The sequence below is a fragment of the Macrobrachium rosenbergii genome, chromosome 6, assembly GCF_040412425.1.
Source record: "Macrobrachium rosenbergii isolate ZJJX-2024 chromosome 6, ASM4041242v1, whole genome shotgun sequence".
In the NCBI taxonomy this organism is placed as follows: domain Eukaryota; kingdom Metazoa; phylum Arthropoda; class Malacostraca; order Decapoda; family Palaemonidae; genus Macrobrachium; species Macrobrachium rosenbergii.
Genome location: NC_089746.1, coordinates 2,829,166 through 2,855,504, shown reverse-complemented (window position 1 = coordinate 2,855,504; position 26,339 = coordinate 2,829,166). Strand labels below are relative to the sequence as shown.

The window sequence follows — 26,339 nt, the reverse complement described above, 5'->3', positions numbered from 1 at the left end:
TTCAGTCGGACCTATATGACTTCATGGTGGCGCAGCTGAATTGTCATAAATTCATCTTCGCCATTTTACCATTTGACATGAGCCCAACAAGCTCATGAAGATTTCCTTCTGGGGAGCCAATCTGTTCCCGGAAGAAGAAGTCACCAGTGTCCTGGCTGAGGCAACCAGGGCTAACCAAAGTCTGCGCTCCCGGTGGGGTATTCCGGCCTTTAAACGAAAAACCCCAGTCCGGCGGCTCCCAGTATAGACCGGGAAAAAGGTACAGGAGGCACAGAAGACAGCAACATCAGTCTGTTGTCCAGGCGGTACCTGTCTCGGCGGTGAGCCAACCCTCCACCTCCAAGGCCCAACCTCAACAGTTTGTGCTGGTTCAGCCAGCTCAACACTCCCTTGCCACTCCTTCTTATGTGTCGTCTCCAGCATATAACCCTTCTTATGAAGGTCGTGGGGCCTTTCATGGCCTTAACAGGAGTGCAAGGGGGGGTAGAGCTAGAGCCTCCTATAGAGGTAAGGCTGCCCTACGGTCCCTCTCCCGGGGAAGAGGAGGCCGCGGTAGAGGTAATAAACCCGCTTCCTCCCAGTGAGACCAGCCAGGTAGGCGGAAGACTTTTCTGGTTCAGAGACCAGTGGTCTTTCAGTCCATGGGCACACAGCATAGTGTCCAATTATTATTATTATTAAAATAGTTTAACCAGACCACTGAGCTGACCATCAGCTCTCATAGGGCTGGCCTGAAGAAGATTAGGATGGAATGACAAGTCTAGGCTAGAAGCCTAGCACTGGGACCCTAATAAGTCACTTGTCAATGATGATGAATGAAAATGAAATTAAAAGCTGTAAAAGGTATACGCTTTCATACTGGAACACACTCATACAATAAATACATTTAAACTCATGCTTCCATACATACTCACTAAAAAGGTATATAAAAATTCAAAATAAATTAGTAAAATCATAAAATTTACTTGTTTTAAAATTCATTATTCTGATATTTTTTTTTTTTTTTTTCCAGTCAATTAATTTGCAGCTTCTCATAAACATTAAAATGGGTGCTATTGAGAACGCTGAAGATTCTGACAAAATTTCTTCTATTGGTCTATTTCCGAAATTTGATAATCGCTGCAGGTTATATTGTGGACATTCACACAGTATATGCTTAACTGTTATCAGCACATTGCAATCTGGGCATTTGGGAAGAGGGCCACATGGACTGTTCATTAAGTGTCCATGTGTCAATCGAGTATGGCCTATTCAAAGACGTGTCAGAATTACTTGTGCTTGTCTTTCTCTCTGATATGATGAACTCCATTTTCCAACACTGGATTTTATCTGTTTTAATTTATTATTTTCAGGTTCTTCAGTTCCATATATTTTGCCATTTTTTTACAAGGACTGTTTTTATATATCTTGTATAGTCACTGATAGGGATGTCTACATTTGTTCTTGTCATGTGGACCCCTTCTTTAGCTGCTTTATCAGCCTCTTCATTTCCCTTAATCCCTACATGGGCAGGGATCCAACATATTTCAATATTTTTTCCCTTATTATACAATTTATGGAGAGAACTTTATATGTTGTACAATATTATTTTTTTATTATAGCTTTGAATAGCTTCTATAGCACTCCTGGAGTCATATAAATTACAAAATTATTATATGAGACTTCTCTTATTATTTTTATGGCTGATACTATTGCACATAACTCAGCTGTAAATACAGAAGCTTTGTCTGGGAGAGAGAGAAACTGATACGTTTTGTTTTGGGATACTGCAGGCATATCCTACTCCAAGGTGTGACTTAGATCCGTCAGTATATATTGCGTAATGTGGATCTTTTCGGATAATATGCTCTGCTGCATGTTGTCTATGGTATTCTGGAGTATATGAATGATTTTTTGATAAATATTTCAAGTGTGTACAAATTCTCATTTTATTCATTGTCCAAGGAGGAGGCGATTTTATTATTACAGGTAATTGTATATGTATATTTAGCGACTCAAACAATCTTGTAGCTCTAATTGGGAAAGAAGGTGGATGACTGTTTATAAACACATCTCTTAATCCAAATAATTTTTAGTTGGAGAATCATTTGTCTGAATTCTCAGAGCACTCTTCATTGTTACTAGCTCTCTATGGAGAGACAGAGGTAGTTCACCACATTCAATTTGTAAAGATGATGTTGGTGATGATCGAAAAAGCTCCTGAACATATTCTAAGGCCCTCATTATGAACTGGGTCTACGTTTTCAGCGTTGCGTCTGATGCGAGCCATATATTTCACTTCCATAATCAACGATAGACAGCACTGTTGCTTTATACAATAAAGTAAAGGTATGTCTATCGGCTCCCCAAGTAGTGTTTGATAGTTTTTAATTAGGTTTAATGCTCTTTTACATTTTGATTTCATGTGTTATGTGGGCTTTCCAGTTCATATGAGTATCAAATACTAATCCTAAAAAATTTTGCTGTTTGGCCAATTGGTATACTATGGTTTCTGATTTTCAAGTCTATTTCTTCTCCTTTTTTCCACTTTTTATTTTTATAAAACATGATTGCTTGAGTTTTCTCTATGGAAAATTTAAAGCCTACAGATAAAGCCCATTCATCTATTTTTATTATGCTTTTATTAATGATTCGTTCTGCATGTTTTATTCGAGATGCTGAATAATATATGGCAAAATCATCCATATACAGGTTACTTTTAATACCAATAGGTAGATTATTACTGATATCATTGATTGCTAAAGTAAACAGCGTGCCACTAAGGACGCTTCCCTGTGGAACACCATTTTCAAGAGGAAATGTTCTAGACAGAACATCATCAATTCTCACCTGAAAACTGCGATTTGTCAAGAAGTTTTGGATAAACATAGGTAAATGTCCACGGATGTTATTTTCATGTAACGCATTTAATATTGCATACCTCCATGTAGTATCATATGCCTTTTCAATGTCAAAAAACACGGCTATAGTAATTTGTTTTCGTTCAAATCCTCTTCGTATGTGATCTTCTAAGTTAGATAGAGAATCCAGTGTCGATCTGTTACACTGTGATCCAAATTGTGTGAGTCAAAATTTTGTTTTCTCGAATGTGCCATGTTAGTCGAGCATTTACCATTTTTCATAGTAATTTGCATAAACAACTAGTTAAAGAAATTTGTCTGTAATTATTTACATGATGACTGGGGATAGGAATAATTATAGCTTTACGCCATTCATTAGGAAAGAAATTTCAAAGCCATACGTGGTTATAAAACTCTAATAAGTATACCTTTGCCAAAGGTGCTAAATGGCAGATCATTTCAAAACAAATACTGTCACCTCCAGGGGCAGATTTATTGCTGTTCAACAGAGCAAATTCTAATTCTTTCATATTAAATTTTCTATTATATATCTTCTATTGTTTCAAAATTTATTGTTATTAATTCTATATTATTTTTTTCCTAGTTCAGGAAATGCTCATCTAAATTTTTGTCGCTACTTACTTTTGCTAAACTTTCACCTATTACATTACTTATTTCTTTAGGATCAAGCATTCTTTTCCCATCTTTTATTATGGCATGTCTAGGTGGTTTAACATGGGTACCATTTATTTTCCTAAATTTTTCCCATATTTTTGTATGGGAGTATTATTAGAGAGATCTGATACATATTTTCTCCATGAAATGATTCTTCCTTGAATTACTTCTCTTTTAAATTTTGCAGATACTTTGTTATATAGAGGTTTTAATGTATTAATTTCTAATAATAATATAGTCAGTTTTTGTAAGTTTTCTTCTAATATCGGTAATGATTTATTTATTTTACTGAATTTTCTATTCAAATTATCTAATCGTCTCCCAATTTGGTGTTTTACTTTTATTAATTCTGTTAGTTTTTCAGACCACCATGGGACTTTGTGTTTTGTTGGATGAGATTTGGATTTTGGTATTGCTTTATCAGCTGCATTTATAATGAAATCAACAAGAAATTTATTAGTTTTATTGTTGTCTTTTGAATATTCAAATGGTGGGATATCCCTAGTGTGGAATTCATATTGCTCCCAATCTGCTTTATAAATGTTATATTGAGGGACATGCTTGGTGGGGTTATTTTGTAAAAATGAAATTAATATTGGGAAATGGTCACTTGTATGCAGGTCGTCAACTGTATTCCAATCTAATCTATCTACTATTTTTGTTGTACATAGAGTTAAGTCGATTGAGGAAAATGTTCCATGTGTTTTAGAAAAATATGTGTTGATTTCGTTGTCATTTATGCAGCAAATGTCATATGAATCTATGAATTCTTCTATTTCATTCCCTGCTCTATTTGAGTCTGTACAATTACAGTCCCACATCGGGTTGTGGGCATTAAAATCACCTACTATTAATATAGGTTCTTTGGTGTTATTAGGTAATTCTTTAAGTTTGTCTAAGTCATAATTTTTATTGGGTTGGTTGTATAAATTATAAATTACATAATTATCGTTTTTATTCGTATTCTGATACTTTAGATATTTGCAGATCATTAAAGTTTACAGGTACTTAGTCATAACATACTTTGTTATGTACATATATATAACAGTACCTAAATTTCCTTCTTCCTCTCTAGATGAAGATGCTAAGGTATATTTACCTATTGTTGATATTGTTTTGTTGACATGTTGTAAACATAATATCATAGGTTCGTATTCTTTTAGTAATCGTTGTATTTCTCCTAGGTGTAATCTGGTCTGTAGACCATTTACGTTCCATTGTATTATATAGCTATTGAAAATATTTTATTATAACGGTCAAGTTTTACTCTTTTTTTGTATTATCAATTTGGATTTTTCTAATAATTTTCTTACGACATTCATTTGTTTTTCTTTATAATATATTAAGTGCTCAACGCACATGCAACCTTTTCATGGGTACTCAAATCTGTGGTTTCTTTTTTCTATATTTCATAAAGTTTCTTATAACGTTTGTTAAACCATCTTTTGTTATGTTTTTTGTTATCGTTGCACAATGCAATGAAACAATCATTACATCCACAAGAGTTGTCATGTATATTTCTTTCTTTATTTGTTCTTGTTGTGTCAATTATTGGTGATGGAGTAATCTCTTCTCCTTTGACATATTCATTGTTGTCTAAGGTATGGTTGTCTCCCACTTCTTCGGTATTTTGGATGTCTGTATCCATTGGTTTTACTATTATTTTAGGAGATCATGGAATATTCTTAACTAGTTTTTTGTTTTTGTTCTTTCTTCATATCTCTTGTTTTTGTTTTGACTGACGTTTCTCTAACAATTGTTGGTTTCTTTGTTTTGGGTGGTGTTCTTTCCAATGGCCTTTTTTTATCTTTAATTTCTAGTCTATCAGGTCCTTCCTCTGTTATTTCTGTAGTAGCATCCTCCTGTGTTGTTTCTATTTGCATTAATATTTCAAATGAATTGGATAAAATGTTATCCATATCATTTGTCCCTGTTTCTTTATTCTTTACCATTTTAGTTTTTATTTCCAAGGCATTAATTTCTTCCAGAGAATTACTTTTCTGTGCTCCATTAGTTCTATTTGTATGCATTTTTGTTTCATTGTTGGTTTTGTTGTTAAAGAATATGTACGTTTCTTAGACGGATCTTGAATTCCTCTTACTTTCAATTCTAATTTAGCTTCTTTTACAGACAATCCAGTTCTTTCTTGCAATATTTTCAACTCTGTATTATATATATAGTACATACATTCTTTGGATCTTGCATGATGGTTTTGCCCACAGTTTATGCACTTTGGTTCCCTGACTTCCATTGTGTGGCATGTTCTTCAGATCCACAACTGCGCATACAGGTTCATTTCGACAATATTTTTTGCATGTCCATATTTACTGCAATTCTGACATTGTAGCGGCTTTGGGACATATGGTCTTACTTCTCTGGTTTGGCCTAAAATTTTTATTTTCTGAGGTAGGTCTTGGCCTTCAAATTTTATTTTTTGCGATTTTTAAGACTTGTTTATTCTTTTCTTTACTTGGCAGATCATATAGTTCACAATCCTGTACTTTGGGGTATCTCTTTTTAAGTGGGTCTAACAGTATTTGCTTTTCAACTGGCTCGTTATTATTCTCAGGAAGTACAATAGTACCCTGAATACTGTTCATAGTATGTTTTTTTATTTTTATATTTATGTTATCTATATTTTTATTGATAAATAATTTTCAGATTGACTTTTTGTCGTGGCCTCTATAAGCCAAGTCTTTTCTTTTATTTGTCTAAACGACATTTCAGTCGTTGAGTGTCTGTAATAAATAATTTTCCAACTTGAGTGCCGATATTTTCTGGTCAGTTTCTAGGGTTAGAAACCTTGACCAACTGTCACTCCCAAAGAGGAGTCAAAGTGAGTCAAGGTTGGGTCAAGACAGTATTTACTTTTTTACTGGTTTCCTTTTGTACTGGAGCATATGGTTCCAGTGTTATTGCATTCTGAATTTGTTTTGACTTTTCTAAAGAAGGGTTGTCAGATGAGGTTCCAATGGTTGTCAACCGTGCCGATTCGCTACCATCAAAGGGTCCAGGGGTACTCAAATCCTTAAACTTACTTGTCATAAAGATTGAGAAAAAAAAAAAAAAAAAAAAAAAAAAAAAAAAAAAAAAAAAAAAAAGTAAACCTGAAAACCTTAAAAAGATATCATCAGCCTTTCATGGAGTTCATTCCTCCACTAATGGCACAAGTGAGAACCGACTCCCAAATGTCCGCATCCCTACCCTACCCCAAAGGGGATGGCACAACATGATTAGAGTGGCTCAAGTGTAAGCCAACCCGCTTGATAGGACTGAGAGCATTACTAGAATACAATCATCCCCACCCTAATCACATTATGGGCAAACCGGACAGAATGCCGAGAGTCCTATTCCCAGAACTAGACCCCCCTGGAATCCGTGGTCCAGTCCCGTAGAATAGTTCCGCCTGAAAACTCAGGTCCGAACATTATCGGGCAGTTGATGGTCCTGCCACGGTTCTCACTATTTAGCTTCGGATATAAACCCAATCCCAGCTATGATACCTTTTCCTATTTACCAGGTCCAAGAAATTTGTACGAAAGTGAAAATATCCATGCCATTTAAATCAAAAGGTTTGTAGGTGATCCATCAGGGCCCGGGCTCTTATTCTTCGTAAGAACGAAGAAGAAAAGCCAGGGCCCCTTACCCCCTCACCACGTGAAGGAACCTACTTCGAGGGGGCATAGTGTCCAAAGGTTTGGGTTGAAGCTGGATCAAGGGCCCTCCTCCCTTGACCAGATTTCATCAACCCTCCTCCAAAGCTCTACAAGACTTTGTGACGGAACTGCTTAGGAAGAGAGCAATAAAGAAAGTGAGACACCTCAGATTCCAAGGCAGGCTGTTTTCTGTTCCCAAAAAAGACTCCAGTCAACAAAGAGTAATTCTGGACCTATCGCGTCTAAATCTTTACATACAATGCGACAAATTTCGCATGCTTACAGTTGCGCAGGTACGGACTTTACTTCCGCATGGAGCCGTCACCACGTCTATCGATCTTTCAGACGCATACTATCACGTCCCGATTGCGCGGAACTTCTCTCCCTTCCTGGGTTTCAGACTGGGGAAACAGGCCTGCTCCTTCAGGGTCATGCCTTTCGGGCTCAACATAGCGCCCAGAATATTCACAAAACTGGCGGAAACAGTAGTTCAGCAGTTGCGATCCCGGGGGATATTGTTAGCGGCATACCTGGACGATTGGATAATTTAGGCTTCAACCATCGAGGAGTGCCGGAGAGCTATGGCCATGGTGATCGAGTTCCTAGAATCCTTAGGCTTCCAATTGAACAGGGAGAAGTCCCGCCTAACTCCAGAAGCTCGGTTTCAGTGGCTGGGTATCCAGTGGGACCTAACCTCATATAGGCTATCTCTTCCGCCGGCCAAGCGGAAGGAAATAGCCACAGCTACCAGAAAGTTTCTGAATTACAGGAAAGCCTCCCGCTGGACACAAGAAAGAATTTTGGGTTCTCTTCAGTTCGCCTCTGTAACAGACCTGCTCCTAAAAGCGAGATTAAAAGACATAAACAGAGTGTGGCGGAGACGAGCCAATGTCAGACTCAGGGACAGGGTCTCATCAATTCCGCAAATCTTAAGGAAAAGACTCCGCCCATGGTCCACAGTCAAGGGCCTCTCCAAGTCAGTCCCTCTTCAGTTTCCCCCTCCAGCTCTGGTAATCCACACAGGCGCTTAGTTAGCGGCTGGGGAGGATATTCACCAAAACAAAGGTACAAGGGACATGGTCTACCATGTTTCAACAGTTCCATATAAACACTTTGGAAGCAATGGCAGTGTTTCTAACCCTGAAAAAGCTTCGTCCACCAACCAGATCGACATCAGGCTGGTGTTGGACAGTGCCGTAGTAGTACATTGCATAAACAGGGGCGGGTCCAAATCGAGCCGGATAAACCAGGTGATGTTAGCCATCTTCTCCCTGGCGGACAAACACAACTGGCATTTGTCAGCTACCTATCTGGCGGGAGTGCGGAACGTAGTGGCGGATTCTCTGTCCAGGTCGACTCCGCTGGAGTCGGAATGGTCCCTAGACAAGGACTCCTTCGACTGGATCTGCCATCGTGTTCCGGGACTTCAGGTAGACCTGTTTGCCATGGAGAGCAATCACAAACTCCCTTGTTATGTGGCTCCCAATCTAGATCCTCAAGCTTACACCACAGATGCAATGTCCATAGATTGGAACAGTTGGGAGAGAATCTATCTGTTCCCCCAATAAACATGCTGATGAAAGTCTTACACAAGCTCAGGTCATTCAGGGTCAAGTAGCCCTAGTAGCCCCCAATTGGCCAAAGAGCAACTGGTTTCCACTTTTCCTGGAACTCAAAGTTGCGGCGTCGTCAGATACCCAGACCCAGGCTGACTCAGATAGTACAAACGAAGCCTGTGTCAGCTTCCTCAAAAATTCTGAATGCCCTGGCTTTATAGACTTTATGAAGTTTGCCGCCAAGGGGGCAAATATTGACCCTGTTAATACTCTGTTTATTGAATCCGATAAGAGAGATTCTACTCTCAGACAGTATTACTCAGCAGTCAAAAAATTGGCATCTTTTCTGAAGGCATCTGAAGCTCAAACTATGACCACTAATTTAGCGATAACGTTCTTTAGATCATTGTTTGAAAAAAGGCTAGCCCGGCCACTATCACTACAGCAAAATCAGCTTTGAGAAAGGTGTTTTGCATGGCTTCAAGATTGACCTAACTGACTCATACTTTTCTTCCATCCCTAGAGCATGTGCTCGTTTAAGGCCAGTAACACACCCACATTCGGTTACCTGGTTCCTTAACGACGTTCTGAAATTAGCCTCAGATATTAATAATGCCCAATGCTCTTATCTAGATCTGTTAAGAAAGACTTTATTCCTCATTAGTTTAGCTTCAGGTGCCAGAATCTCAGAACTGTCTGCTCTCTCCAGAGGTGTCGATCACATATATTTCCTCCCGTCAGGAGAAGTTCTGCTTTCCCCAGATCATAGATTCCTAGCGAAAAACGAAGACCCTCAAGATAGGTGGTCCCCTTGGAAGGTGGTTCCTCTTCCACAAGACCTGTCTTTGTGCCCAGTCGCTACCTTGAGGGCTTACTTGCAAAGAACTTCTCAGTGTTTGTCTGGTCCTCTTTTTATCAGGGAAAAAGGTGGAACACTTTCTTTAAAAGCTACAAGACAGCAAATCCTATACTTCATTAAACAAGCTAACCCGGATTCAGTTCCCAAGGTTCATGATATCTGAGCAGTAGCTACCTCTACCAATTATTTTCATAATATGGATTTTGCTGAATTGGACAAAAATACACGGGATAGAAATCTCCATTAGTGTTTAAACGCCACTACTTGAAAACACTTGAAGCTCTGAAATTTCCTACGGTGGCTGTCGAGTGTCATCCCCACCTTAAAATTATCCTTTACCTTATCCTTTCCCCCCTGCCCGCCTGCCTCATTTATTTGCCCTACCAGTTTTCCTGGGCCAATCATAACTCACTGCCTGGCTCCTCAATTTAGATGATACTTGAAATTGTTGACCTTTTTATGATGTTTATTGTGATTATGTTTTTGATGTGTGCTATTTTGTAGGTTTAAGTCTTGAGGTACTTCTGTAATTTTGTATCCCTTATTTTTGTACCTCCTCTTCATGTTTTTTGCCATATTTTATATTTTCATGTCAAATTGTATGTTTACATAAGCTTAGCCTAACTATTATTCTAATTTCCTTTGTTGTGATGTTCTGAATTACTCATGAGAAATAATTAAACTTATTTTTCTTATAGTAATGCTGCGTTTTATGCATGATCACCTTAGATAATTGTTTTCTTACATCTTCACAGTCTTGGTATGATTCTCTGTTACGATTTCACCGGGTGACACAGGGACGAGTTCAGAAAAGGGATTTTGACAAAGGAAAAATCTATTTCTGAGGGAGGCCCTGTGTCACCCGGTGACCCTCCCAGGTCTAGCTTTCCCCTGCACAGACATACCAAGCCTGGGGATGGTGCTAGCCTGGAATGAGTTCAGATGGCGCTGGGGTCGCCGTCGGCGGGCGGGTGAGTGAGGGAGCTGGGTCGGCTCTCCGCTCTTCCGAGGGTTTTGTCATTGGGATGTCTTCAGAGTGTGGTTCTGTGGCAGTGATAACTTCACTCACCTTTGCCCATACCGACATCTATTTTCAATATAGATGCTCGATCTGGGGTAGTAACCCCAGCATTCTGATAGCTTTTTCTCTGGTATATTTAGCAATATTTATACCTAGAAATTCGTGCTAGTAAGGAATTTCACCGGGTGACACAAGGCCTCCCTCAGAAATAGACTTTTCCTTTGTCAAAATCCCTTTTATATAAAACATTACTGTTGAGTCTTTTGTATGGTTAAATCAAAGCACGCAGATGAGACCCATTCATCTGTTTTTATTATGGTTTTATTGATGATTCACTCTGCATGTTTTAAGCGAGATGCTGAATAATATATGGCAAAATCATCCATATATAAGTTAATTTTAATTAATTCCAATAGGTAGATTATTACTGATGTCATTTATTGCTAAAGTAAACAGTGTGCCACTAAGGACGCTTCCTTGTGGAACACGATTTTCAAGTGTAAATGTACTTGACAATACAATCTCAACTCTCACTTGAAAAGTGCGTTTTGTCAAAAAGTTTTGGATAAGCCTGGGTAAACGTCCACGGATGCTGTTTTTATGCATCGTTTTTAATATTGCATATCTCCATGTAGTATTGTATGCCTTTTCAGTGTCAAAAAAGATGGCCATAGCAATTTGTTTTCGTATGTGGTCTTCTAAGTTAAACAGAGAATCTTATGTAGATCTATTACATTGTGACCCAAACTGAGTGGGAGTTCAAATTTTATTTTCTCAAATGTGCCATGTTAGTCAAGCATTTACTATTTTCTCTAGTAATTTGTAAAAACAACTTGTTAAAGAAATTGGTCTGTAATTGTTTACATACTGGGATCCTTTCCAAGTTTGGGGAGAGGAATAATTATAGCTTTATGCCATTCAACATGTAATAAATTTCGAAGCCATAAGTGATTATAAAACTCTAATAAGTATGACTTTGCCAAAGGTGTTAAGTGGCAAATCATTTCAAAACAAATATTGTCACCTCCAGGGGCAGATTTATTGCTGTTCAACAGAGCAAATTCCAACTCTTCCATATTAAATTTTCTGTTACAGTATATACCTTCTAAGGTTTCAAAATTTATTGTTATTAATTCTATACTATTTTTCTTTGTGCAGAAGTATTCATCTAAATTTCTATCACTACTTACTTTTGCTAAGTTTTCTCCTATTACATTACTTTTTTCTTTTGGATCATGTATTCTTTTCCCATCCTTTAGTATGGCATGTCTAGGTGGTTTAACATGGGTACCATTTATTTTCCCGAATTTTTCCCATATTTTTTGTATGGGAGTATTATTAGAGAGATCTGATACATATTTCCTCCATGAAATGATTCTTCCTTCAATTACATTTTTCAAATTTTGCAGAAATTTTGTTATATAGAGGTTTTAATGTATCAATTTCTAATAATAATATAGTTAGTTTTTGTAAATTTTCTTCAAATATCAGTAATGTTTTATTTATTTTACTGGACTTTCTATTCAAATTATCCAATTGTCTTCCAATTTGGTGTTTTATTTTTTATCAATTCTGTTAAGTTTTTCAGACCACAATGGGACTCTGTGTTTTGGTGGATGAGATTTTGATTTTGGTATTGCTTTATCAGCAGCATTTTTAATGAAACCAACAAGAAATCCATTTGTTTCATTATGATCTTCCAAATCCTCAAATGGCTGGATATTCCTAGTGTGGAATTCATATACAGGTTGACCATCACTAATCCGGCATCATTGGGACCTGGAGGGTGCCGGATTAGCCATTTTGCCAGATTAGCCATTTATTAGGCTAGAATACACAAAAATCCAGTAGCTAAGCACCTTATCTTAGAATTAAAATATCCTATAAATCAGTACAAGTTGGTTAATAAAGAAAAGACAATTATCAAATACAGGTAGTGCTCGAGTTATGATAATTCAACTGATAATTTTCGAATTAGCAATTAACTTACGTATCATTTTATACTAAAATTTCTGTTGGTGCGAGTGAACTACCATGAATGCGACTACAAAAATTTCAACCTGTCAATTTGACTATACCGAAATGGTCAAAAACGCAATTAGCTAAAACTCTTACATAATATTCAATCATGTACCTTCATTTTGCAATGACCAATTGGAAGTCTCTAGCACAATATTTCGAAAATATTTAGGAAATTTCATAAATTCTTTTCGTTTTTTATAATTTTTTGCACTGTTCTATATTAGCCGTTACAGGCAGCAGGTTCATGTACAATACAATACAACCCATGGTTGTAGCTTTTATCAGTTTGTATTTTTATATATATCACGTAACTGAGAAAATTTCAACCTTGTAGATTCCCAGACCAAAAATCGCAATTTTAAGCTAAAACTCTTAATATGGTAATATTCAATCATTTTCCTTCATTTTCAATTGGAAGTCTCTGCTATTTCGATTTATGGTGATTCCATTTTTCCTTACGTCTGCTTTCATTAAAAAGTTTGCAAATTAGAGAATGATAAAATGTATTGTTCATGTTGTAACTTTTATCAGTTTTGAAATATTTTCTCTTTCAACCTTCAGTCAACTTTAACTCGACAAAATGGTAAAAACGCTTATAAGCTAAAACTCTTACATTCTAAATATTCAATCATGTACTTTCATTTTGAACAAACTGGAACTGTTGTTTTATGGTAATTTCTGAAAAAAATTTTTCGTATTGAACATCTCAGAAATTAACAACTGTTTTTACATTAGTTTTACAAAACATATATGAAAATGTGCGCAATTTCATGTAGAATACAACAAAAATAGCTCATGGTTGTATTTATCAGTTTTGAAATATTTTCACATAAATCACGATAACTGCCAAAATTTATTGTTATTTAACAAAAATGGTCAAAAAACGTTAAGCTAAAACTCTTACATTCTAGTAATATTCAATCGTTTAACTTCATTTTAATAAATTGAAGTCTCTAGATATATTTTTTATATGAATTTTTTAAAAAAACACTATACCCTTATTCTCAGACTTTTGGAATATTTGACTTTATATTAAAGACATAAGTTTTATTTTGTTTTCATGTACAATACAACAAAAAATAACTCATGGTTTTAGCTTTTATCGGTTTGAAATATTTCCATATAAATCATGATAAATTTTCTTTGAGAGTCAACTTTACTAAAACACTTACAGTCTATCTTTCAATCAATTAGCTTCATTTTTCAAAAACTGGAAGTTGTAATTTATGCTGAAGCTGAAAAAACAATGTCCGAGCTTTTTGAATTCATGCTCATTTTGCTAATATTTTCTCTATTTGATCGTTTTAAATTTGTTTTATCCAAAATCATCGCAATTTAATGGATTAACTCATTAGCTTTAACGTTTTTTAAACAATTATATCGGTTTTTTGTTAGCGTAAATGGAACTGGAGAGAAATCTTAAAAACTAATTTTTAATTTGAAAACTACTGGGCATGAAAGAATACAAATTACTACTGTTTTTAGAATTCACGCAGGTGCAGGCATAAAAGATAAATCAGTCAGTGAGAGAGACCAACGAATAAAGCTCTTTTATGATGAAATCAAGTATTGTTAAATACTCTTGTGTAAATGCATAGCCATAATGGAATCTTGTTTTTTTAATCACAAAAACAAACCGTATGATAATACACAATTACGCGTTAAGTACTGTACAATAGGACCGATATATTTTTTACTATACCCTTGTTAACTTTGATTCCTGCTACAGTAACTTAAAGCTGTAAGTTGTAGCTGAAGCTGAAAACAATGTCATGCTAATATTAAATTATCGAAAAATAGCATAAATTAATTTCAAGTGCAACAAAAATCAAGATTGGAATCTTGATTTTTTACACAAAACAAACATTATATTTCGACTCATAAAAACAAAAATTTAAATTAATTTCACAACAAAACGTATTTAAGTTATAACTTAAAAATATCCGTGTCCCAAATAAATAAAGTATCCATATTAATTTATGCTAACTAGAAGCAAGAAAAGCGCTTTGAACTTGTTAAATGCGGTGAAATAAACACCGCGATGTCATTCCCAAAACAAAACATTGATCGCAATTTATAATACAAAAGCAATATGAGAATATACGCAATTGGAAACAATGTAGTAAAGCATAACTTTTTAAAAGATCTATGAAAAAGATGCACATTCGTTATGTTGATGTTTGTATAATACTGTTAATATATGAATACAGTTCAGTATAATGTAGGCTAGGCTACCAGTTTGTTGATGCAGCACACTGCGCAACCAAATCGAAGCGGCCGGTGAGTGAGTTAGCGCAGCGACCCGGGAAATTTGAAAATTAGTGCGGAAACATTGGAAATTACTCTAGCTGAAATTTGTGCCGGATTACTGATTGTTCCGGAATACTGATTACGGATTAGTGATGGTCAACCTGTAGTTCCCAATCTGCTTTATAAATGTTATATTGAGGGACATGCTTGGCAGGATTATTTCGTAATAATGAAATTAATATTGGGAAATGATCACTGGTATGCAAGTCATCAACTGTATTCCAATCCAATCTGTCTACTAAGCTTGTTGTACATAGAGTTAAGTTTACTGAAGAAAAAGTTCCATGTGTTTTTGGAAAATATGTGCTGATTTCGATATCATTTATACAGCACATGTAATTTGAATCTATGAATTTTTCAATTTTACTTCGTGCTCTATTTGAGTTCGTACAACTACAGTCCCATACCGAGTTGTGAGCATTAAAGTCACCTAATAATAATGTAGGTTCTTTGGCATTGTTAAACAATTCTTCAAGTTTATCAATGTCCTAATTTTTATTAGGGTGGTTGTATAAATTATAAATTACATAATACAGGCAGTCCCGGTTTGACGGGTCCGCTTCTGACGTTCGAGGTTTTTTTGCTTTTCAGATATATTCATTATAAATTATTTCCCGGTTTATGACGCATGTTCCAGGGTTACGATGCGTTGTACGCCGATCCGACGGAAGAAATATGGCTCCAAAACGGCAGAAAAATAAAAATTTGGAGGGTTTTTTGATGAAAAACTCAATAAAAATGCAGTTTACATCATTCTCAATACACCCAGAGCATTAAAAGTCAGGTTTTCTTAGGATTTTTGACGATTTTCGACGATTTTTCGGTTTACGATGATTTTCGGCTTACGACGTGGCGTAAGAACGGAACCCCGTCGTAAACCGGGGACTGCCTGTAATCGTTTTTTATTCAGATTTTAATACTCAATATTTGCAGATCAGTAAAGTTTACAGGTACTTAGTCATAACATACTTTGTTATGTACATATATAGCAGTACCTAAATTTCCTTCTTCCTCTCTAGATGCTAAGGTGTCCCTATTGCTGACGCTGTTTTGTTGACATGTTGTAAACATAATATCACTGGTTCTTATTCTTTTAAAATACTCATTGTACTTCTCCTAGGTGTAATCTGGTCTGCACACCATTTATGTTCCACTGTATAATATAGCTATTGAAAATATTTTGTTATATAGCGGTCAAGTTTTGCTTCTTTTTTTGTGTTATCAACTTGGATTTTTTCTAATAATTTACTCACAACATTAATTTGTTTTTCTTTATAATATATTAAGTGTGCAATGCACAAGCAACATTTTTCATGGGTGATCAAATCTTTTTTTCTATATTTCATAAAATTTCTTATAATGTTTGTCAAACCACCTTTTGTTACATTTGCTCTTGTCAAGTGGACCACTTCTTTAGCCATTTTATCAACCTCTTCATTTCCTTTAATCCCTACATGGGCAGGGATCCAACATATTTCAATGTTTTTCCATTATTGTACAATTTATGGAGTGAAAACTTAATCTGTTGCACAATATTATTTTTTGGATTGTAACTTTGAATGGCCTTAATAGCGCTTCTGGAGTCGCTATGAACCACAAAATTATTAAATGAGGCTTCTTTAATTATACTTATGGCTATTGCTATTGCACATAACTCAGCTGTAAATACTGAGGCATTATCTGGTAGAGAGAACTGATACATTTTGTCTTGGGATACTAGAGCATATCCCACTCCGTGCTCTGATTTAGATCCGTCTGTGTATATTGCGTAATGTGGACCTTTTCAGATTATATGTTCTACTGTATGTTGTCTATTTTGATAAATACTTTAAAGTGTACGCAAATTTTCATTTTACTCACGTTCCAAGGAGGCAGTAATTTTACTATTAAAGGTAGCTGTATACAGTATAAAAATTCAGTGACTCGAACAATCTTCTAGATCTAATTGGGAAGGGTGGTAAATGATTGTTCATAAATGCATCTCTAATTCAAATAATTTTTTGGTGAAGAAACATTTGTCTGAATTCTCAGGTCACTCTTCATTGTTACTAGCTCTCTATCTAGTAAAGATGACTTTGGTGAAGATCTAAGGGCTCCTGAACATATTCTAAGGCATTCATTATGAACTGGGTCTAATGTTTTCACCGTTGCGTCTGATGCTGAGCCACATATTCTGCTTCCATAATCAATGATGGACAGAATTGTTGCTTTATACAGTACAGCAAGGGTATGTCTATCGGCTCCCCAAGTAGTGTTCAATAGTTTTTTAATTAGATTTAATGCACTCTTACATTTTGATTTCAGGTATGTTGGGTTTTCCAGTTCAAATGAGTACCAAATACTAATCCCAGAAGTTTTGCTGTTTGGCTAATTGGCATACTGTAATATGGTTTCAGATTTTTTAAATCTATTTCTTCACCCTTTTTCCACTAGTAATTTGTTTTCGTTCAAATCCTCTTCGTATGTGGTCTTCTAAATTACATAGAGAATTCAATGTAGATCTGTTACATGTGACCCAAACTGAGTGGGAGTTCAAATTTTATTTTCTCAAATGTGCCATGTTAGTCGAGCATTTACTTTTTCTCTAGTAATTTGCATAAACAACTTGTTAAAGAAATTTGTTCGTAATTGTTTACATTACTGGGATCCTTTCCAAGTTTGGGGAGAGGAATAATTATAGCTTTACACCATTCATCAGGAAATAAATTTCGAAGCCATAAGTGATTATAAAACTGTAATATGTATGACTTTACCAAAGGTGCTAAGTAGAAGATCATTTCAAAACAAATATTGTCACTTTCAGGGGCAGATTTATTGCTGTTCAACAGAGCAAATTCCAACTCTTCCATATTAAATTTTCTATTTCAATATATATCTTCTATGGTTTCAAAATTTATTGTTATTAATTCTATACTATTTTCCTTTATGCACAGGTTTTCATCTAAATTTGTATCACTACTTACTTTTGCCAAGTTCTCTCCTATTACATTATTTATTTCTTTCGGATCAAGTACAGTACTATTCTTTTCCCATCTTTTAATATGGCATGTCTAGGCGGTTTACCATGGGTACCATTTATTTTCCCAAATTTTTCCGATATTTTTTGTATGGGAGTATTATTAGAGAGATCTGATACATATTTCCTCCATGAAATGATTCTTCCTTGAATTACTTTAAAATTTAGCAGATATTTTGTTATATAGAGGTTTTAATGTGTCAATTTCTAATAATAATATAGTCAGTTTCTGTAAATTTTCTTCAAATATCGTTAATGTTTTATTCATTCTACTGAACTTTCTATCAAATGATCTAATTGTCTTCCAATTTAGTATTTTATTTTGATTAATTCTGTTAGTTTTTCAGACCACGATCGGACTTCGTGTTTTGTTGGATGAGATTTTGATTTTGGTATTGCTTTATCAGCAGCATTTTAAATGAAATCAACAAGAAATCCATTTGTTTTATTATGATCTTGTATAATACTCAAATGGTGGGATATTCCTAGTGTAGAGTTCATATCGCTCCCAATCTGCTTTATAAATGGGATTATTTTGTAATAATGAAATTAATATTGGGAAATGATCACTGTTATGCAAGTCATCAACTGTATTCCTATCTAATCTGTCTACTATGCTTGTTGTACATAGAGTTAAGTCTACTGAGGAAAACATTCCATGTGTTTTTGAAAAATATGTGCTGATTTCATTATAATTTATACAGCACATCATTTGACTCTAAGAATTCTTCTATTTTACTTCCTGCTTTATTTGAGCTTGTACAATTACAGTCCCATATTGGGTTGTGAGCATTAAAATCACCTACTCATCAATTTAGGTTCCTTGGCATTAAGTAATTTTTTTATTATATTAATGTTGTAATTTTAATTAGGTTGGTTGTATAAATTATAAATTACATAATTATCGCTTTTTATTCGTATTTTAATACCTGATATTTGCAAGTCAGTAATGTTTACAGGTACTTTGCCATAAACTAATTTTTTATATACATATATGGCTGTACCTAAATTTCCTTCTTCCTCTCATGATGTAGATTCTACTGTTGATACAGTTTTGTTGGCATGTTGTAAACATTATATCATTGGTTCATATTGCCCTACTTCTCCTAGGTGTAACCAGGTCTGTAAACCATTTACATTCCATTGTATAATACTGCACAGTATAGCTATTGAAAATATTATGTTATAGAAGTCGAGTTTTACTTTCTTTTTGTATTATCAATTTGGACTTTCAGATCAGTGGTTTCCTTTTTTTTATATTTCATAAAACTTCTTATAATGTTTGTTAAACCATCTTTTGTTATGTTTTTGTTGTTACTGTACAATTCAACAAAACAATCATTACATCCACATGTGCTTTTAAGTAGTATATTTCTTGTTTCATTTGTTCTTATACCAATTACTGGGGATGGAGTAATCTCTTCTCCCTTGACATAATCATTATCATCTATGGTATGGATCTCTTCTACTTCTTTGTTGTTTTGGATATCTGCTTCCATAGGTTTTACTACTATTTTAGGAGATAAAGGTATATTCTTACCTTGTTTTTGTTCTTTCTTCATATCCTTTGTCTTTGGTTTAACCATTTCCATCTTTAATTTCTAGTCCATAACAACTTTCCTCTACTACTTCTGTGGTAGTATCTTCCTGAGCTATTTACATTAATATTTCAAATGAATTTGATAAATATTAACCATATCATTTGCACTGTTTCTTGATTCTTTACAATTTTAGTTTTTTTCTGTAAAGTAGTAATTTCTTCTTGAGATTTATTTTTCTGTGCTCTGTTACTACTATCTGTATGTGTTTTTCTTTCATTCTTGGCTCTAGTTATTGAAGAATATGTGTTTCTTAGATGGATCTTGAATTTCCTCACTTTTAATTCTAATTTAGCTTCTTTTATAGACATACCAGTTCTTTCTTGTAATATTTTTAACTCCATTGTATATATAACACATACATTCTTTGGACCTTACATGATGGTCTTGCCCAGAGTTCATACACTTCGGTTCACTTCACTTCCACTGTGTGGTATGTTCTTCAGATCCACAATACGAGCACACAGGTTCATCTCTACAATATTTCTTTGCATGCCCATATTTACTACAATTTTGATACTGTAGTGGCTTTGGGACATATGATCTTATTTCTCTGTTTTGGCCTAATATTTTTACTTTTTCAGGTAGATCTTGACCTTCAAATTTTATTTTTGCAATTTTTAACATTTGCTTATTTCTTTGCTTACTCAGTATATTATATACCTCACAATCTTAGACTCTGGGATATCTTTTTTTTAAGAGAATCCAAGAGAATACTCTTATCGAATGATTCACCACTGTTCTTGGGAAGCAAATATATCATGAATGCTACTCATAGCGTCATATTTTTTAATTTTTGTTTATATTATCTATTATCATTATAGACATATAGTCCTCAGACTGACTCTTTGTTGTGGCTTCTAAAAGCCACATCTTTTCTCTTATCTGTTGTAAGAAACTAAATAAATATTGATTAAAAATAGAGAGAGAAACCTTCCATTTTTTTAGACATAGAGAGAGAGAGAGAGAGAGAGAGAGAGAGAGGAATAAGTTTGGAGTTTTGACTGTAATTTCACAACAAAGCTAGACCTAAATGCTTAATCGTCTTGTATCAAGGCCAAGAAAGCAAAACAGAAGGTGTTGTGTTTTAAACGCCTGAGTTCAGTGATGTTTTGGAACTTAAAGCAAAATACGGGAATGTGTTATAATTTGTGTCGTGGTTACGAAGCTATTATGACTGCACTAATCGAATTGGTAATCATGAGGAATTTGTAAAAAAAAAAAAAAGTATACCTTAGTTTTACCAGACCACTGAGCTGATTAACAGCTCTCCTAGGGCTGGCCCGAAGGATTAGACTTATTTTATGTGGCTAAGAACCAATTGGTTACTTAGCAATGGGACCTACAGCTTACTGTGGAATCCGAACCACATTATAGCGAGAAACAAATTTCTATCACCAGAAATAAATTCCTCTAATTCTTCATTAGCCGGCCGGAGATTCGAACTCGGGCCTAGCGAGTGCTAGCCCACAACTCTACCGACTCGACCAAAGAGAAACTATTGGAATTCGTAACAAAAAAGCAAGGTAGCTTTCTAGTGGAAAAAAGTAAGAAAAATTCATAATTTTGGTGTTTTAGAAACTCCTCTTTGAGGGAGGTACAGTTCCAAACACAGGGCGTTTCAGGTAATCTGCATGACCAATTAACATCAATGAAGGCGGGACAAAAGCAAGACTTCCTGCCTATTAGGGCTGGACAATCTTTCTCAAAAATCATTTAAAAGGTCCCGTTGAGAAGCAGTTCAGGAGAGAAGGAGCAGATAAGCAGCAGACAAGAAGCAGCTAAGGCACAAAGAAGAAAGGAGTGAGCTCCAGACCTCACCAGTAGCTGATTGTTCTACGTACAAGAAAAGGCACACCTGGACTCACACCCAAATTCAACTTAATTTTGCACAGTACAGTAGCTCCTTGTAACCTCACTGTAACTTTTGTTTTTTTTTTTGTGCTAATGAAAAAAGAAAAATTATCATGTCTTCTTTAACAAAGCCTCCTGGGAACTCAAAGAACAATACCAATAGAAGTCCAAATATAAACATCTAAGAGACTTCATTACAAAATGGTGCCAGCTGGTTAAGGTTAAGGATCCAACATGAAGAAGACTGACATACAAGAATTCATAACAGTGCAGACCTCATGACAAGCTCCAATAGACAACGCAGTTATTATTATAACAACAGCAAACAACGAAGAGATCCAATCAACAACAGCATATCCTGAAGGCAATGGCAGACTGTATCCTGAACGTATCTTGAAGGCAGCATCTATAAGAGAACAGCAGGGTCCACAGCGTATACTGAAGGTCAACAAGTGAATGACTGAACGTTTAAAACAACGAATGAACGTTTGAATGTCTACAGGCAACATATCCCAAACGGCGGCAGCAGTGAACGTCGGCAGCGAAAGCAGTGAACGTCTAAAAGTCTACAGGCGGATGTAGTATCTACAGAGATCGGTATCCAGAGTGTCTACAATCAAATGCAACAACGCATTTGTGTTGGTCACGAACGTAAAAAAAAAAAGGGCAACAGTTGAACCATAACAGATTAAGAGAGGAAGACGGCAATAGAATATACTTAAGTTGGAAAATTGATTCTCTCAAAAAGTTCTCTCTCTCTGCGAATGTATTCGTATATAATCTCTCTCAAAAGATATATTACATTTACGGTTTTCTCTCTTAAACATTTTTTTTATTATTGATTTTTTTTGTTTGATATATAGGAATTTTTTTTTAACATACCATGATTTTTATGATGCATTTTTGAATACTGTTGTGTTTGGGTATAGATTTCATAAGATTTTAGAATACCATTGTAATGCAGGATTCGATTGATGAACTGTTAAATGCCATTAGACAAAGACATTATCATTTAAGACCAACAACAGATAGACAAAGTCAAATTCCAGTGCCAAGTTCACAAATATCATTAAATCAAGGAAATACTAACACAAGTAGCAATAAGATAATACTAACCCTATTATACATTTCAATTTAGAACAACGATGCAAGCAGCGATCATTACGCAAGCCACACGATTCTGTGGAAGAGTGGAGAGTTCAAATCCTGATACAATCAGATTAGAGTCATACTCTGTGAACCAGTGGTTAGCAGACACAGACAGTTGTATCTCCACAAATAGAATAACAGATGAAAGAACAAAAATAAATGAAGCCTTGCTTCTGGTTAGTTCAGAAAAACAAACATCACCATAGGAGGTAAAAATGATTCTGGTGATACAGAAACTGATTTAGTCAGTTTGAGATATGTGTTAAATTACTTGTCATTTGGCACAATGTATAATGCACTTGGAGAAAAAGAAAAGAAAGCATTCATGAAAGTGAAGATTGATCCTGAAAGTGATAGCCTTACCGCTTTAATAGCCATGAGACAAGAAATTCAGAAGAAAGAAATAGATTTTTCTAAGGAATTTGTAGGGGTAACAGAAACCACAAATAAAAAGGAAAGGCAGAAATGCCAATTTTTTTTTTTCTCTTCGTTTTAACGTGCTTTTGAAAGGCAGAAATACCAATGAGTCATATAAAAGAAATAACATGTACACTGATCATTCCAGACAAGTAGGAAACAGACAAACTTCCTTTCAAAGGAACTTTGCACAAAACACAAAAAGAAAATGAAATCCAAACCAGAAAGGAAGACAGAATCAACCAAGGAATGGAACATTCCACGGTCCACTCATAAGATACCAGAAAGGTCCATATCCAAACACAATTAATTCAAAACCAGAGAATTATACAGCTCAAGGAGCTAAACCAAAAGTAACATGTGAAAACTGTGGCTATACTAATCATTCCACTAATGAATGCAGAAAGCCTAAAATATGTATAGTTTGCAAAAAGACTGGGCATTTACCGAAGTACTGTTTGTTCAATAATAAGGAAACCAATGAAGAGACTGTAGAGATCAGTAACAGTCGCCCAAAAACTAATAAAGCATCTAGCCAAAGATAATTAACCCCCCTACAGAGAAAAGGTGATTCCATTCCAGGAAATGAAAGCAAAAAAGGAGAAACAGTTACAATGGGAAATGAAGGTTCATCCACATTTTCCGATTTACACAGCAAAGAAGTGGTATTTTCCATAAAAGAGGAAGAAATAAATAGAAAGGATCTGCCCAAAATAAAGATTCCAGTAAATGGAAAGACGTGCTCTGTACTCACTGATTCAGGTAGTACTGTATATATAATTGATAAATTAACCTTAGCAAGATATTTAGGCATTGCAGAGACTCAGTTTCAAAGTCAAAGTAGAGTAATAAAAGGAGTAGCAGGGAAACAGATTAAAAGTCTCAGAAATGTGAAATTAGAAATAAATATTTTGTCACATAAATTCAAAGAATGTTTTCTAGTTGTAGAAGACAGGTTCTTTCCCGCACAAGTATTGCTCTCATCTAGCATATGTTTTATTAGATTGTAGTGTTTGAAACAAGAAATCAGAAGAAGGGTTTCACCCAAATCTGATCAATTTGTCAGACGAACATACAGGAAAGACAGATAAGTAACCAGAACATGCAAGATAAGATAACAGACGGAAAAGAGGAATTCTCACAATCCCAGAATACAGAATTGTTGAGACGTGCACATCTCAACAATACACATATAGATGATATATACTCCAATATCAATAATTACTCAGATATGAATAATGGTGATCATCAAAACACTGAATCTAACGAAAATCAAGGCGCCTATACTTATGATTGCAGCAATGTAATAATAAATTATGAAGGAAAAATACTAAGTGAAGTATTACTCTTAGATAAAATAAATAAATCAGACATAAATGGTATAACAGAAGTAACAGACGAAACCACTGGAGATGCAGAACTTTGTTATTTTTCAGACACAAAAGAAGAAATATGTTGCGTTAGCACAGCTGATGATAATAAAGCACAATTTATACTCAACAGAGCAGTAACTTTGTATCCAAAATGTTTAACAAAGATATATTTAAGATCAAAAGAGATGTGAGGGGTAAGGATATTGTATTACTGAATGAAGAATTACCAGATTCTGTCAGGGTGGATAACTTGCTCGTCCATATGAATGGTAATAACTGTGAAGTTTATGTCCAAACCTATTCAGACAACAGACTAACCTTATACGCAGGTATTGTCTTTTGCATAGGAATTTCCATTAACAATCCTTTACTAACAGCAGAAGAAAAAGCATTTTTCTCTATAGCCTAACTGACCAAAGCTCTCAAATAAATTCAGAATTAAACAAAACAGATTTTCCAAAAAATAGACACAAGCTAATTCAGGTGTTAGAGAAATACAGAAATGTTATAGCTAAAGAAGGAGATAAACTAGGAAGAACAAATGTTCTACAACATAGAATTGTGTTAGATGATCGAGCCAAGCCATTTTTTATTCCTAATTACAGATTACCAATAAGCCAGAGATCCACTGTAGACAAACTGATAAAGGAAATGAACGAAGATGGAGTAGTAATTTATTCAAAATCTCCATATAATTCTCCTTTGTTACTTGTTCCAAAGAAAGGTGGTAGTTGGAGACTTGTAATAGATTACAGGAAGTTAAATTCCAACACAGTTACAGATAGAATGCCAATGCCAATAATCCCAGATATGTTAGTTCATTTAGGAGAAGCTAAGATATTTTCATCCTTAGATTTACTTAGTGGATATTGGTAAGTACCTTTAGATGAAGAATCGAAACCATTCACAGCCTTCAGCACACATAAAGAACATTTACAGTTTGAAGTAATGCCATTTGGACTAACATCAGCCCCATTAACATTTGCTAGATTAATGTTTCAGATTCTAGGAGACATCAAACAGTTTATTTAGATGGTGTAATCATTTTTAACAAAGACTTAGAAAGTCACCTCAGAACATTAGAAATGGTCCTAGAGAGATTAAGAATTGCAGGACTAAAAATAAAATTAAAGAAATGTCAATCCCTGATGAAATCCTTAGAATACTTGGGTCATGAAATTAGTGAAGATGGACTGCGCATGCAAGCAGGCAAAATAAAGGCAATAATTGATTACCCAGCTCCCACTAATTTGAAAGCATTAAGAAGGTTCCTAGGTATGGAAGGTTTATAAAGGGTTTTGCTACTATAGCCAAACCTTTAACAGAACTTACCAAAAATGATACTAATTATGAATGGAAGGATGAACAAGAAACAGCCTTTCAAACACTAAAGAGCAAAATGACCAGGAACCCTGTTTTAGTTTACCCAGATTTTTCCAAAGATTTTACTTAGCTTGTGATGCCTCAAGTACAGGAATAGGAGCTGTATTGTTACAAAAGGCAAAAACTAGAATGAGGGCAGTATATTACGCTTGTAGAGTTTTAAACTTAGCAGAAAGAAACTATAGTACCACAGAAAGAGTGTTTAGCTTTATATTGGGGTTTAAAGAAATTTAGACACATACTTCTATGTCATAAAGTTAATGTGCTTACTGATCACAAACCCATTTGTGACTTATTTAAGAGAGCCTTTACTAATAACATGAGGTTCAATAGATGGTTCATTTGCCCAGAATTCAGGTATATTCCAGGGAAATTTAACAACTTGGCAGATGCATTATCCAGACCTCAGGAAGAAACAGAAAAATGCATTACCACTAATACCTTTTGTTTCAGTTGTCAAGTTGTAGATTTAGACCTAGAAAGAGTGAAAATATAACAAGAAAATGATGCAGAAATCAGACAAATAGTAGGACAATTAATGACAGATGAATCCTTAAAACCTGATTTTGAATTAATAAATGGATTATTGTATAAAAAGCCAACTGAAAAC

At 35.0% G+C, this 26,339-nt stretch overlaps 1 long non-coding RNA gene across 1 annotated transcript in view; it reads right to left on the bottom strand.

Annotated features, from left to right (window-relative positions):
* Positions 1–26,339, bottom strand: part of LOC136839118 (uncharacterized) — a 184,863-nt gene that overhangs the window by 133,555 nt on the left and 24,969 nt on the right. The window lies entirely within an intron of this gene.